This window comes from Narcine bancroftii, chromosome 6 (assembly GCF_036971445.1).
Source record: "Narcine bancroftii isolate sNarBan1 chromosome 6, sNarBan1.hap1, whole genome shotgun sequence".
In the NCBI taxonomy this organism is placed as follows: domain Eukaryota; kingdom Metazoa; phylum Chordata; class Chondrichthyes; order Torpediniformes; family Narcinidae; genus Narcine; species Narcine bancroftii.
The window spans coordinates 18,958,518-18,972,111 of record NC_091474.1 but is presented as its reverse complement, the minus strand read 5'-3'; the positions used below and the strand labels follow the sequence as shown (position 1 = coordinate 18,972,111).

General features: G+C 39.0%; 1 protein-coding gene across 11 annotated transcripts in view; it reads left to right on the top strand.

Annotated features, from left to right (window-relative positions):
• The window catches only part of zmynd8 (zinc finger, MYND-type containing 8), a 138,042-nt gene that overhangs the window by 9,054 nt on the left and 115,394 nt on the right, over positions 1 to 13,594 (top strand). For all 11 annotated transcript variants that reach the window (XR_011339938.1, XM_069884199.1, XM_069884196.1 and 8 more), the window contains one exon: positions 719 to 781. The gene's annotated coding sequence lies outside the window, so the exon portion shown is untranslated. The remainder of the gene's footprint in view (positions 1 to 718; positions 782 to 13,594) is intronic.

Here is a 13,594-nt window from a genome sequence, read left to right as displayed (position 1 = left end):
AAGAAGAGCTCAAGTTGGAAACATCAATACTATATCTTTACTTCCTTTGGATGATGCAAGACCTGCTGAGTTTCTCCAGCATGTCTGTGTGATCCCTGTGGAGCACCACTGATTTCACAGCTCCAGTTAGAGAAACAGTCCTTTATCACCCTATGGCCAAGTCCATTGTGAATCCAATCTACTAAGTTACCATGGATCCCATATATCTTAATTTTCTGTATCAGCCAACTGTGAGGGATCTTATTAATTGCCTACTGTCATCAGTTTTTGTCACCTCCTCAAAAAACTCAATCAAGTTTGTGAGACATATCCTACCCTGCCTCATGCCATGCTGACAATCCCTATTTTCTATGCTTTACCATACTACATTCATTAAAATATGTGTCATTAGTTCTTGATATCTGATTTGAGATTGAGCATCAAAACTGGACCTCCACAAAGAAGAGCTTACTCTATACTTTAGGCTGTGATATTCCACAAGAATAGAAGAATTAAAAGTACAAATTAAAAGAGTACTGTAATAGGAATGGACCACCATCCATGATTTGATAACTACAATAAGTTAAGCCTCAGTTTATTGCCTGCTACTGAAGTTTTATAGGAGATCTCAGACAGCTGTCATTGTAACCTGACCTGGTGGTGGGCTGTATATTAAAGAAAGCAAAGTAAGTTCACTACTTCATTTCTTGTAATTTGCATCTTTTTATTTGCCCGTCAGGATTCCACTCAACTAAAGACACTCAGTGGGAGATTTACAGGAACCATGCACATCTGGCAAGTGGTAAAACCCATGGAATTTGAATTTAGTAAAACTGTTAGAATGATCTTTTGATTAAATTATGCTGCTCATATGCTTTTTTTGTGGTTCCTTTTAATGATCTGTGAAATTGATCACTTAAAAAGTGAAGCTCTCTTCAGATCCAAAGCTAATCCACTTTCATGTTCTTTAATTTGTTATTGGAATTTGGTATGCTGCTCGATCTTAATTGACCTGAAAAGTATAAATCTTTAGGAACTTTTGCAGTGCACCTGAGCAAGAAAATCCACTAATTTATCCTTTTTATTCAGGTGCCTGCTTTTTGCTCAATCTTTGACGCAGGGCTCAGACCCAAAGGGTTGGTTATATATCTATGCCTACTATTGATGCTGTGAGACTTGCTGAGTTGGTCCTGCAGTTTTGTGTATTAACTCCACTCACAATATCTGAAGACTTTCTCACTTCATTCGATTTGCCTGCTCCACTGCAAAATCTCCCTGAAGAAGTTCTCCTCCTTTCTTCGAAGGGAGTTCTCTCTTACTGTTTCCCATCTGCACTCCCTGCTTCTCTCAGACTCACTTCTACAGCCATGTGTCCTTCCTGGCAAATTGCCTCCACCGCTATTTTGTGCCACCTGATTTCCAACTCAGTGTCCAGGCCTCCCAGTTTAGCCCTCATAAGGATCTCTTAAGTCCCTGTGCTGCTGAACTTCTCTCTCCTTCCCTCCTATCCATATCCATCTTTGGCCTCTTGGCTGTTGGCCTCTGCTCCTCACCCTGCCTATTCTTCCTTCCTACCCCCATCTTTTTATTCAGGTGCCTGCCTGCTTTTTGCTTCATACCTTGACGAAGGGCCTGAAATGTTGGGACCCGCTGAATTTCTCCCGGACTTTTGTGCATTAACTACAATCACAGAAAGGTCAAACAGTTTGACCTGCTGAGTTTCTCGAGCACCATGTTTTAACTAAAACCACAGTGTCTGCAGACTTTCTTGTTTCTCTCCACTCACGCTGATAGGTTGAGAGTTCCCAGTAACAATGCGATGTTATGGTGATGTTATTTTGAAGCTACAGCTGGTAGGATTTTGAGGCATGGGTGATGCAGCAGCAAATGCCTTCGTAAATTGCTGCAAAAATATTTTTTTGTGGATACTGCACTGCCTCCTCACTGGAAGAATTACATACGGAACTAAATACTAAGCAATCGTTAACAAAATGCCTAAGTTCGAACTTAATGGAAAGGATGTCATAACAAATCATAACGAGATACTTGGCCTTAGGATGCAGCAGTAATGCCCCTGGGGGTGATATGATTGGTGTCCATCAGTTATAGCAAATTTCCTTTGTGTCAAATATAACCAGAGTTGCTGGAAAGGGTTTCTTCCTTTAATCCAGTCCTCTTCACTCTCACAAGTAAAAGACAGAAGTCTGCAGACACTATGATTGAAGTAAAAGCGATGCTGGAGAAACTCAGCGGGTCAAACAGTGCACTTTATAGAGCAAAGATAAAGAGACATAACCAACATTTTGGGCTTGAGTCCTTCATCAGGGTATGAGAATTTGCTCATTCCTTGATGAAGCACTTAAGCCTGAAAGTTTGGTGATGTATATATCTTTATCTTTGCTCTATAAAGTATAATGTTTGACCTGCTGAGTTTCTCCAGCATTGAGTTTTTATTTCTCTTCAGTATCACACTCAGTGCAATATGCCTTGATAATGACAGTAACTCTTCCCCATTCCACTGTTTTCCATGTTTGGAACATGGCTATTAAAAGGTCTGGATTTATCTGGTAAAGTAAATTGATCATTGGTGAGAAGGTTATTTGTGATTCAGTACAATATAATAGGTCTGCCTCCTCCACCTTCCTGCATAGACGAGTTCCTGAATTCTAAGGTTCTTCCTCATCATTCAGAGTTACACCCTCAAGTTTAAGACAACTGTCCTAGCTTATCTGAGACATCTTTCTGTGGAGGAAGCTTGTTTAGAAAAGATCTTCTATCTAGTGAGCAGATTGCACATTTGTGTTGGAAAGTTGATGATATATTTTAATGAGTCCTTTGCTGCTCTCTCTTTAAAACATAACAACATTATGTTAAAAATGCTGTTTGTGCACTATTGAAAGTATATTCACCAATAAATTTCACTCAGTTGCAAGTTTAAGCTTGAGAATTTAATATAAAACCTCAGTCTTGATACAATTGATCAATTTAATGACAAAGTATAGATCAGCCCAATTAAATATGCTTCTGCACATCACTGAAAAAAATCCCAGGTCGTTAATACCATTCTAGGCCCCTCTCAAATATTTAATTAATAACGATTTTTAAAGAAAAGTATTCATATATCTCTATGATTGATTTTGCAGCAGTCCATTTAACATAATTCCTTTAAATTGCGTTTTACTTCCCTTGTCAGTTCGATATCTCTTGTGTTCTTTTTTTTTAATAGGACTCTGAAGGCCTCTCACTCTAGGTTCCATCTGTCAAGGCAAATGAAACATTACAGACATGTGCAGAACATCTGGCAATGCCTCTCTGCTTTCAGCAAAAGATGCCAAAATATCTTCTTACATTGCTATTTCTGATAGCCAGTTGAAATTGCTTCTTTGGCAATGCAGGTCTCTTGAGTCGATGTGTCTACTTCTGTTTTATAAGATGGGACAAGGAAAAGATTCTCATTTCTTGTTCCTAATATTTCATTGTTGAAATAACCTATTCTCTAAGATTAAATGATCAATCATAACTGTCAAATTTCAGATCTCTCACAAGCAAAATCATTAGTTCTAGCTCTTTACAAACTAGGTGGGATAATGATAATAGAATTGTAGGATTGCTACAATTTTAAAATGCAGTGGGGCATTAAATAAACAGTTCTGATTTGTTGAAAAGGTAAACCAAACAGATTGAGAAATAATGATTAAATTATGATGGTCATTTCGCTCTGTGTTTCCATTTGATATTAATTTTGCTTTAATTATCTGCTAACTTCCACTTTTTCACTACTTCAACCCTAACTCCTCTTGAAAAGGGACACTCATGATACTGCAATAATCCACAAGTGCCATCTTATCAAAATTATTATTTTTCAGGAGAATGTGAGACAAAATAAGTTGGAGCGGGAGCCCTTGAACCATAACATTTCATAGAATAATATCAACCTTCTACTTGTAGTGCTTTGTTTAAATATTACATGAATAGTATTCATGTTTTCAATAAATTATTTTGCTTATTTAATGGTAGGGTAATGACTGGGTCATTTTTTAAAATCATTTTGATGTGGCCTTTTTGACTCTCGCCAGTTGTCATTAATGCAAGCTAATCATTCCCTCTTAATATTCTGGTACTCCTAATTTTCTCAATCAGTAAAATGAACACACACGAAAAACTTGCCTTTCTTTATATATCAGCAACACTTTAAAGATTTACAGAGAGCCAAATTGCTCTCATAAATTTACCTTGCAAATAGTTTTTGCCTATAAAAGTTGTTATTGGCAATCAAAATATCAGAGTTGAATGGTATGTATGAAGTCTACTTTAAAAATGCTTCATAAACCCACAAAATATGTAATAATGGTATATTAGACAAAGGTCTCATGTATTTTAGAGTGAAAAATTTAGTGATTGAATGAATAAGAAACATTATCAATGCCTCCAGAGCTGCATTGGAAACACTGGTGTTTTTGCCTTTGTGCCTGCCCTCTGCTGTCCTTCATCCACATTGCAATGACCATCTTAAAATATAGAGAAAAAATAATTTTATTGTTGTTTTGCTTTATAAGAAATGGTTTCTTCTATGGCATCTGAGTTTACTCACAGAGAACAGAGGAAAAATTACCCAGAAAATTACAGAAATCTAGTTGCCAGGAATTGGACATTTAGCATCATCTCACGATTTAGTCTGAACAAATTGTGAGATGCTCCCTAATAAAATAATTCCTAAAATGTTGGTCTAAATGTTTGATCCTTGTCATATTTATCCTTCAAATTTTGATCCTCACTCTTTTTATCTGAGTGGTGATGTTCCAGTATACTGGACCCAACACACCAATGGCATCATGAAAAAAGCATGTCAGCGCTTCTACTTCTTCAGGAGTTTGATGAGGTTCGGTATGACACCAGAAACCCTGACAAATTTCTACAGAGGTGTAGTGGAAAGTGTACTGACCAGCTGCATCATGGTCTGGGATAGGGACTCCAATACCTCTGAGTATAAAGCCTTTCAAAATGTAGTGGACACAGCCCGGGACATCACAGGCAAAATCCTCCCCACTATTGAGAAAATCAACAGGGAATGCTGGCATCAGAGACCAGCAGCAATCATCAAAGACCCACACCACCCAGCACACGCTCTGTTCTCGCTGCTGCCATCAGGAAAGAGGTCTAGGTGCCACAAGACTCACACCACCAGGTTCAGGAACAGCTGCTCCCCCTCCACCATCAGAGTCCTCAACAACAAACTCCGTCAGGGCTCTTAATTGTGCAGTTATTGATTTTCTTTTTATTCTCTCTGTATTGCACAGTTTGTTTACATTCGTTATCTGTTTACAGTTCTTGGTTTACATGTTCACGGTGGGTACAGATTTTTTTTGCACTACTTCTGTGCCCGCAGGAATAAAGATACTCTGACATGTAGATACTCTGACAATGAATCTGACATTGTTTCATATTTTCTATTAACGGTGATTTCCTCCTGGAGGCTTCTGAAGGAATCAGTGTTGGAACCATTCTTTTACCTTGCAAGGTTTGAACTTAATATCTCAAGTTTTGGGATTAAAATAAATATTACTAAACTTTACCATATTATTGAAAGGAGCAAAAACTGCTGTAAAAATATTGAAAATAAGGCACAGATTAAAAAATAGCAGGACACAAGCAATAGTAAGACCAATGCTAATATTGTATTAGATAATGTTGAATCCAGTAAAATGCACATTTGTCAAATAAGATTGATAATCGATGAAGGCTATCAACCTGGCTCATTTTCATTTTGAAATCAAAAAGTTCATTAATTGTTCATGACTGTAGATTACCCAGCAATGAGCAAAACTAGCAAGAGAAAAAGATAATATTCGGTGTACATTGTATTCTTATTATGTTTTCCAAATGTCTGTACCTATAATGAGGCAAATTCCCACAAAAATGGGAGAGAAGTGTCTTTAATGGTGACTGTTATGTAAACTATAGCAATTTTTTCTTTATGCCCTTGGTAAGCAAAGAATCATCCATCAAACAAGTATAGGCCCACCATCAATAGTCCCGTTCAACCAGATTATAAAGTAAAATATCGTAAGGGACATCTATGGAACATTATCAACTTCAATGAAAAGCTGAACTGTACAAGCAAGGGAATACATTTTGTGTTAAAGGCTGAGGTAAAGGCATTGAAATTCTTGATGAGGAAATTCCACTTATCCAAAACAGGATACTTTGCAAGGAATCTGATATTACAGGTTGGACAAAGAAAGTTTTGGAGATAGGGTTCTCTTCCTATGGTGAAAACTGGTCTTTCTGGAGATGAAGAATTATAGTTTGCAATAGGACAACTTTCAAACGTCATCTTTTTCTACACCTCGATGAGTTCTCTTCCTTAATCTATCATCCATTAACTAAAGGTACAATCCATTGTCTTGCTTTGATGTGTTATAATGATTCTATGACTCAAGTTCTGGACTTCTGAGTAACTACCATTGTAATCGCTACATTATTCGAAGCTCCATATATGGGACAGGAATTTCCTTACTAAATATCTCAACCTCTCTATTTCCTTTACGCCTTGAAGATTCACATTAAAATGGACCTTTTTCACCTAGCTTTTGGTCAACCACCTTAATACTGTCTTAAATGACACAATCCTTCCATGAAATGTATAGAACATCTTTCCACAGTTGGTTTATAAATAGAAATTGATTTTGATAAAGCAGAGCTTAATAGATCCTTGAAAGGTGTTACAGCTAACAGAGTACAGTGAACGATTTCCAGAAATATGCAAGCTATATTTCAAGGGCATGAATGATGCAAGGATCCAGTAAAAGTGAAAAATATAGGATGGATTTTGGAGAGGAGGTTGGCCATTTTTATTAAATATTGCAGGAATATATTCACAAGAGGAAGAAAGTAATACAGCTATCAGAAAGTAAATGTCATCTTCCCAACACACTTCACCATCCATTCTAACTTGATTTTAAGGAAGCAGTTCAACTGTAATAAAGAAAAGCTGCTTTAAATTTCTAACCATGTGGTTTCCACAGACAAGATTTGTTGAAGTAACAAGTTGTGGTCACATACTGTAAATGTCACTGGAAAAGTCATTTTTATTATTATTATCATTCTTTAAATACTGAAGATTTGGTTGCAAGGGGTATATTGGGATAGTTGGTAAAAGTAAACAAATGATATACTGAACTGGAATCTGAAAAGTAGGTGGTAATGGGAATTATTGGAGGCTAAGTTAAGGACAGATGGAACCAGAAGGGGGAGGGGATCCAATGGATCTGTGGGTGGAGTGGATGGAACCAGGAGCCAGACCCTCCTGGTGTCATCCACTTCTACCCACATTTCACCCACCAGAACCCCCTCCCCCTTCTTGTTCCATTTGGCCCCATCTGTTCTTCACCTCTCCCCTGAGTTCCCCATTATTTTACCATCCTCACCTTATTTATTTATTTATCAGATTCCAATACTTATGGCATTTGTTCCCACATCACCCACCATCTGTGTCTGCATCCACTGCTTTCGCATCATTACTCAGGATTGAAAAGATAAGGCAATTAAAGGCTCTGCAGAGTCACTCTGCTATCCTGCACATAGTCTGCTCCATTTTTAGTGGCTAGCATTCCATTAAATGATATCCTGGAACTTCCTTCACATAATTGCAGATTTTTTATAAATCATTTGTGACCCATGTCCAACAATTTTTAACAGTTGATCAATCCAAACCACAAACTAGCTTCATCACATGGGACTTCCCATACACATTGGAGACTGCCATTTCCCTCTCTCTCTCTCTCTCTCTCTCTCGCTCTTGGCACTTTCAAGGAGAGAAGCACTCATCTGTAAGTATGCCCAAAGCATACCTTTCTGAATTTGCCGTGGCCAGCTCTGAAGCACCGATTCCAACCCTTTTCAGGGAAGGATAATTGGTGGAGCACTGCGCTCCGCTGCCTGACTTGAATGTACAGCCACTGCAAATGGTTGGTTAGGGGCTGGCTGATGATGCTATCAGCCCACGACCTATCTCCCCACTCACCCCTCTCCCTCCATAACCACCTCAAGGCAGAGGTGGCGGGCATGAGCCATTGGGGCACAGGGAACCGTCAGGAGCCATTAGGGAGTGGCCAGTGTGAGCTGCTTCAGTCTCTCTCTACAGCTCAAAACCCGGCAGAGCAATGGCTGTCTTCCCTACTAATAATCCCTCACGCAGATGGAACTGTTCTAGGAACCACAGAGCAGTTCCAGCTGCATGGGGGATTATGGATAGAGAAGACGGCCATTGCTCTGCCGCATATTTATGATGAGTGGCACTATGGCACCAGTCACCCTGCCTCCTTCATCTCTGGAGGGTACTACAAGGTGCCTCTTGATATGAATGGGACATTGGAGCAGCCTTTTAGGGCTGCTGTCTGAAAGCTAAGTTTTAAGTTTTAGATCCGCTTTTGTCGCCAGCCTCCAGGCGGAGGCTGACATGAAATGGCCTCCTCTCTCTCTCTCTCTCTCTCTCTCTCTCTCTCTCTCTCTCTCTCTCTCTCTCTCTCTCTCTCTCTCTCTATCTCTCTCTCTCTCCACAATATCTTCACTCACATCCATGTCAGCTAATATACTGAATGCAAAGTTAAAACCTGACTACAGCCATACAAACAATCAAAAACTGACCAATTATATTTTCTCTCAACCTAACCTGGCTGTGGTGCGCTGTTAGCCAGAATCAGACACACACAAGGTAAAGACTGTACAACAGGCTTTAATCCACAAAGACTACTACAGAGCAAGGCTGGCTGTAGCGGCAGTAACTTACACTCCTGCAGTTACAGATGTTCCCCCCCTGCAGCAGGCCGGTGGCAAAGTTACATCAGAATATACATCTGACCTGATGCCAACCTTGTATATATTGTCTGTAGTGTTTACTTGAACAGCTAACTTGTTTCCCAGCATCTGTTTGACAATGAGGTGGCAGATGCAATCTCTGGAGATAACTGCTGTTGGGAACCACAGAGGTGGTTCTTTTTATGGATGATTCATAGTGAAAACTATCTTGAGATTTTAAAACCAATTTTGTGATATTTTTGAGGTCACCCAAAATAGCACTTAGTCTGCATTTAATGCCTATTTAGACTATACTGTCTGCAGTAGTCCTTTTAAATTCAGATCCAAGATAAGATAATAAGTTCACAATATACCTTTTCATACCCTTTTTGTCAAGTTCCCTCCTCTTGACCCAAGTGACCTCAACTTAAAATTGTCATTGCCCTCTGCCTTTCTTCAGGTAAGTGGAGCACAACTTAAGCAGTGAACTGCCACAATATGTTCCTATAAAATCATTTTTTCAACCCTCTTGCTCTCTGGGTTGCAAATCTAACAATCATCACATTCCTGTAAAATTAACATTGGTTTGCCTCATGACTCAGAGACTCACGAGGTCTTTCTGGCCATTTTGTCAACATCAACTACAAGCAGAGAAATCTCTTTTCCCATTGTCCAAGAAGTTATCTTTTGTCTTTAAGTACCTATCCAATTACCTATTGAAGGCTCCATTGGATTCTGTTTGTATTAAGCCTTACAAACAGCAAAATTCAAATAGTTAAAAACATGGTTTCTCCTTGGATCTCATTTGCATCTTTTGCTGAAAGCTGTAAATCTATAGCCCCTTTAACACAGCCACTTTAAGGTGGGAATATTGCACCTGTATTGCACCATGCCTTCTGTGTAAAAGTTACGACATGGAATGGGGGGGGATTATTATAGTCCCATCTTTAAGCTGATAGTGGAGGTAGTCACAGCGCTGAATCAATGTCTGTGTAAAAAGGGCGAGCTGGCAAGCATATGTTATGTGTCACACTTAATGCCATAAGTCCCACCTCTTTTGCTCCCAGAATGGCGGCTTGCTCTGAAAAATGACACACTGGCCCAGCATTATGCCAGCATTGTTTGGTTCAGTGTAAACAAGCAAAGACGGCATGATGATGGGTCTTATTTACAACAGTATTGTGGGATCTCTGTGTCAAAAAGGCTTATGCCTCCTGGTCCTCTAACTGTCTGCAAATGGCAACCGTTTCCCTTTATTTAGAGCAGTGTGCTGTAAATTTTACAAACTATAACTACCTTAACTAAACCAGTCATATCTTGTTCTCTGAGATCTCTCCTCAACCTTCTTTGTTTCAAAACAACCACAGCTTCTCCATTCTATCCTCTATTTTTTGGCAGAAATCCCTCATCCTTGACTCCAATTCTTCAGATTTTAGATTTCAGATTTATTGACAGAGTACATACATGACATTGTACACAACCCTGAGATATCTTTTTTTTTCCTGTGGGCATGACAGAATTACCACTAATTGATAGCGCAGAAAATAAATTGCCCACAGTATGAACACGTAAACAATCAAAAGAACTGTAAACAGATAACAAATGTAAACAAACTGACTGTGCAATACAGGGAACGCAAAGAAAATCAATAAATTGCACAATTAAGAGCTATGATTGAGTTTGTTGTTGAGAAGTCTGATGGTGGAGGGGTAGCAGCTGTTCCTCAACCTGGTGGTGCGAGTCTTGTGGCACCTATACCTCTTTCCTGATGGCAGCAAGGTGGTGTGGGTCTTTGATGATTGTGTTCCCTGTAGATGTACTTAATAGTGGGGAGGGTTTTGCCTGTAGTGTCTTGGTGTGTGTCCACTACATTTTGGAGGGCTTTACACTCAGGGGTTTTGGTGTTCCCATACCAGTCCATGATGCACCTGGTCAGCGCACTTTCCACCACACATCTGAAGAGATTTGTCAGGGTTTCTGATGTCATACCAAGTCTCTGCAAACTCCTGAGAAAGTACAGACGCTGTCATATTTTCTTCATGATGCCTTTAGTGTGTTGGGTCCAGGAAAGATCCTCTGAGATAGTGACTCCCAAGAACCTAAATGTGCTCACCCTCTCCATCTCTTATCTCCCCCCCCCCTACCCCCCAATAATCACTGGATTATATCCCTCTGGATTTCCTTTCCTGAAGTCAACAATCAGTTCCTTTTGATGACATTGAATGCAAGGCTGTTATTGGTGCACCATTCAGCCAAGTTCTTAATGCTGACTCTTTCCCATCTTTTATACAAGTAGAAGAAGACTTGGCCATCCTGTGCAACACAGGATTGAGAAAGCAGCAAATATTTCCCTTAGAGAAGGAAAGCTGCCTGTGCTCTCCTTAATAAAAGGAGGAACTCCAAAAGTGGTATTTTAAAAGGAATAACCACTCTGACTGCCTCTCAGAAAAGAGACATGAAAAAAAGGTCACTTTTGATTAAGAGAGAAATCATTGTGGAAATCAGACTCTGTAATTCTTAGGCAAGAAACATTGCTCTGAACACAACTCTACAAAAGAAAGTTATGAGTTTTAAAGAGGTCTGAAGACAGGAAGTTTCAAAATGCTTCATAATTTTGAACTGTAATTTAAAAATCTTCAAGTTCAACATAAGATATTTGATGGTGAAATTTAGAATTGACTTTCCAGAATTATACCTAAACTGTAATAGTTTGGGATTTGGCTACGCACACACACATTTTACATTTGGGCATAATGGGGTTTTATGTTATTAATAGTTTAATAAAATCTACTATTTTGAAGAATTTTCCATTGCTGTTCTAACAAATTTGTTTATAAACAATATCTTCTGCATCTTCTATAGGATTTTCATTTCTTTCCTAATGGATTGTAATGATCTAATTATGGCCTAATTAAGCTCAATTTAAGGGTCGAATTTTGGATCAATTTATACCAAATAAATTGTAGTTATTATATTATTTTATCACATTTGAATCATTAAAATAAATTATAAATAGTAAGAGGCAAGCACAAATCTTCATAGCATAATACATTGCATTCTTTAAACTCTTTATTACTTTTCTTTGTATTAACCAATCTTCATTCCATGTAAAATATCATTACTAATCTCAGGTGCAGTTTAGATGATCTCATGCTGATATATTCATAAAATGGATATTGTCAAGTATAGAAATCAGAGTTCTAAGTTCAAAGCATAAGTAAATTGATGTCCGTTGGAGAAGTAGCAACAATATTTGGTTCAAGGGCATTGAGAGAGGAAAACATTGATCATTAAGGCATTAGTTCTTGTAATGGGCATCGAAAGAACCAAAGACTTGTTGATCCAAACCAAGGCTTTTATTAACTAAAAGACTGGAGCATATCACAAGTAGGTCGACCAGTCCAGAATGACCTGGTCTGGCTAGGAGCCAGACCTGCCAGTAGGCGTGGCTACACTCTCAGCCAATCACAGTCATCCTACATGACCATCTGTACATAGACACATTGGTGATAGAATCTGTACTATCACAGGTCTCAAATATTTTCAAGCTATGTGTCCATCCATGCAAGTTTTGGGTTTGGCTTTCATCCTAAAGCTACTGACAAGCTGAACAACTTTCATTTTTAATGCTCCTGCTGAGTGCGTGGGGTGATTAGTAGCAAATAACATTTAAATTTAAATTACATTTAGACATACAGCATAGTTACAGGCTTTTAAGGCCCATGAGCCTGAGCCACCCAATTATATCCAATTAATCTACAAACTCCGGTACATTTAGAATGGTGGGAGGAAACCGGAGCCCTCGTGGAAAACCCACGCAGACACAGAGAGAACATACAAACTCCTTACAAACGGTGCCGGATTCGAACCCCGTGTCCCAATCACTGGTGCTGTGATTTCTTTGTGCTAACTGCTATGCTAACTATGCCACCCTTCACACCACAAAAAATCCGAGACATTCGCCATCTCTACGAAAGTGGAATCTATCCACTTACTCTTGATGTTGAATGATGTTTTCACGGGTGAGTGGCTTGCCAGCAACATCTGGGGTCCATTGAGCAGAAACTCAAATGGATCTGGAGTATAAATACTGTGGCACCAAGAGTAGGTCACAGGCTGTGTAAAAGAAATCACATCTTGACATCCAAGCCTTATATCTATTTTTAAAAGTAGAAACCAGGAGTATGATGTACTACCCTCCACTTATTAGGATAAATGCATCATCAGTAGGTTCTCAAGAAGCTCAGCACCATCCAGAGCAAAACAGCCTGCTTGGTTGGCACATGCTGAATCATCCGGAAAAGCTTCTTCCTACCATTGCTGGTGCACAGTGCCTCCAGGATGGACATCCTACAAAATTCACTGCCAAAGCTGGTCTGACAGATCTCCCAAACCTGAGACCACTGCCACAAGGAATAACAAGATCTCGGGCCAGCACTACCTGGGGATGGGCAGAGCCAACCAGATGCTGAAAATGAATTTTAAATATGTGAAAATTGGAAGAATTTTGATCAACACAGGTGGTGAAATGTGTCCATTTTCAGTCACTGCATGAAGAGTAGAAAATCTATCAGGGAAAAAATAGGTTGAATGACTTGCTTTTTTTTTAATATAATGAATGTAGCTAACCAAACTACCAGCTAATTCTTTCGAATGGCAATTTGAATTCCTGAAGACTGCATTTCCACATTTCTCCATTTCATTGAAGACTGTTGGCTCAGTCAAATGTTTCAAAATCTTGTTCTTCATCAACCACCTGATTGTCAACCAATGGCCCATTAAGTGATTTTTTTTTAATGATGCAAAACAAATAAGAAAT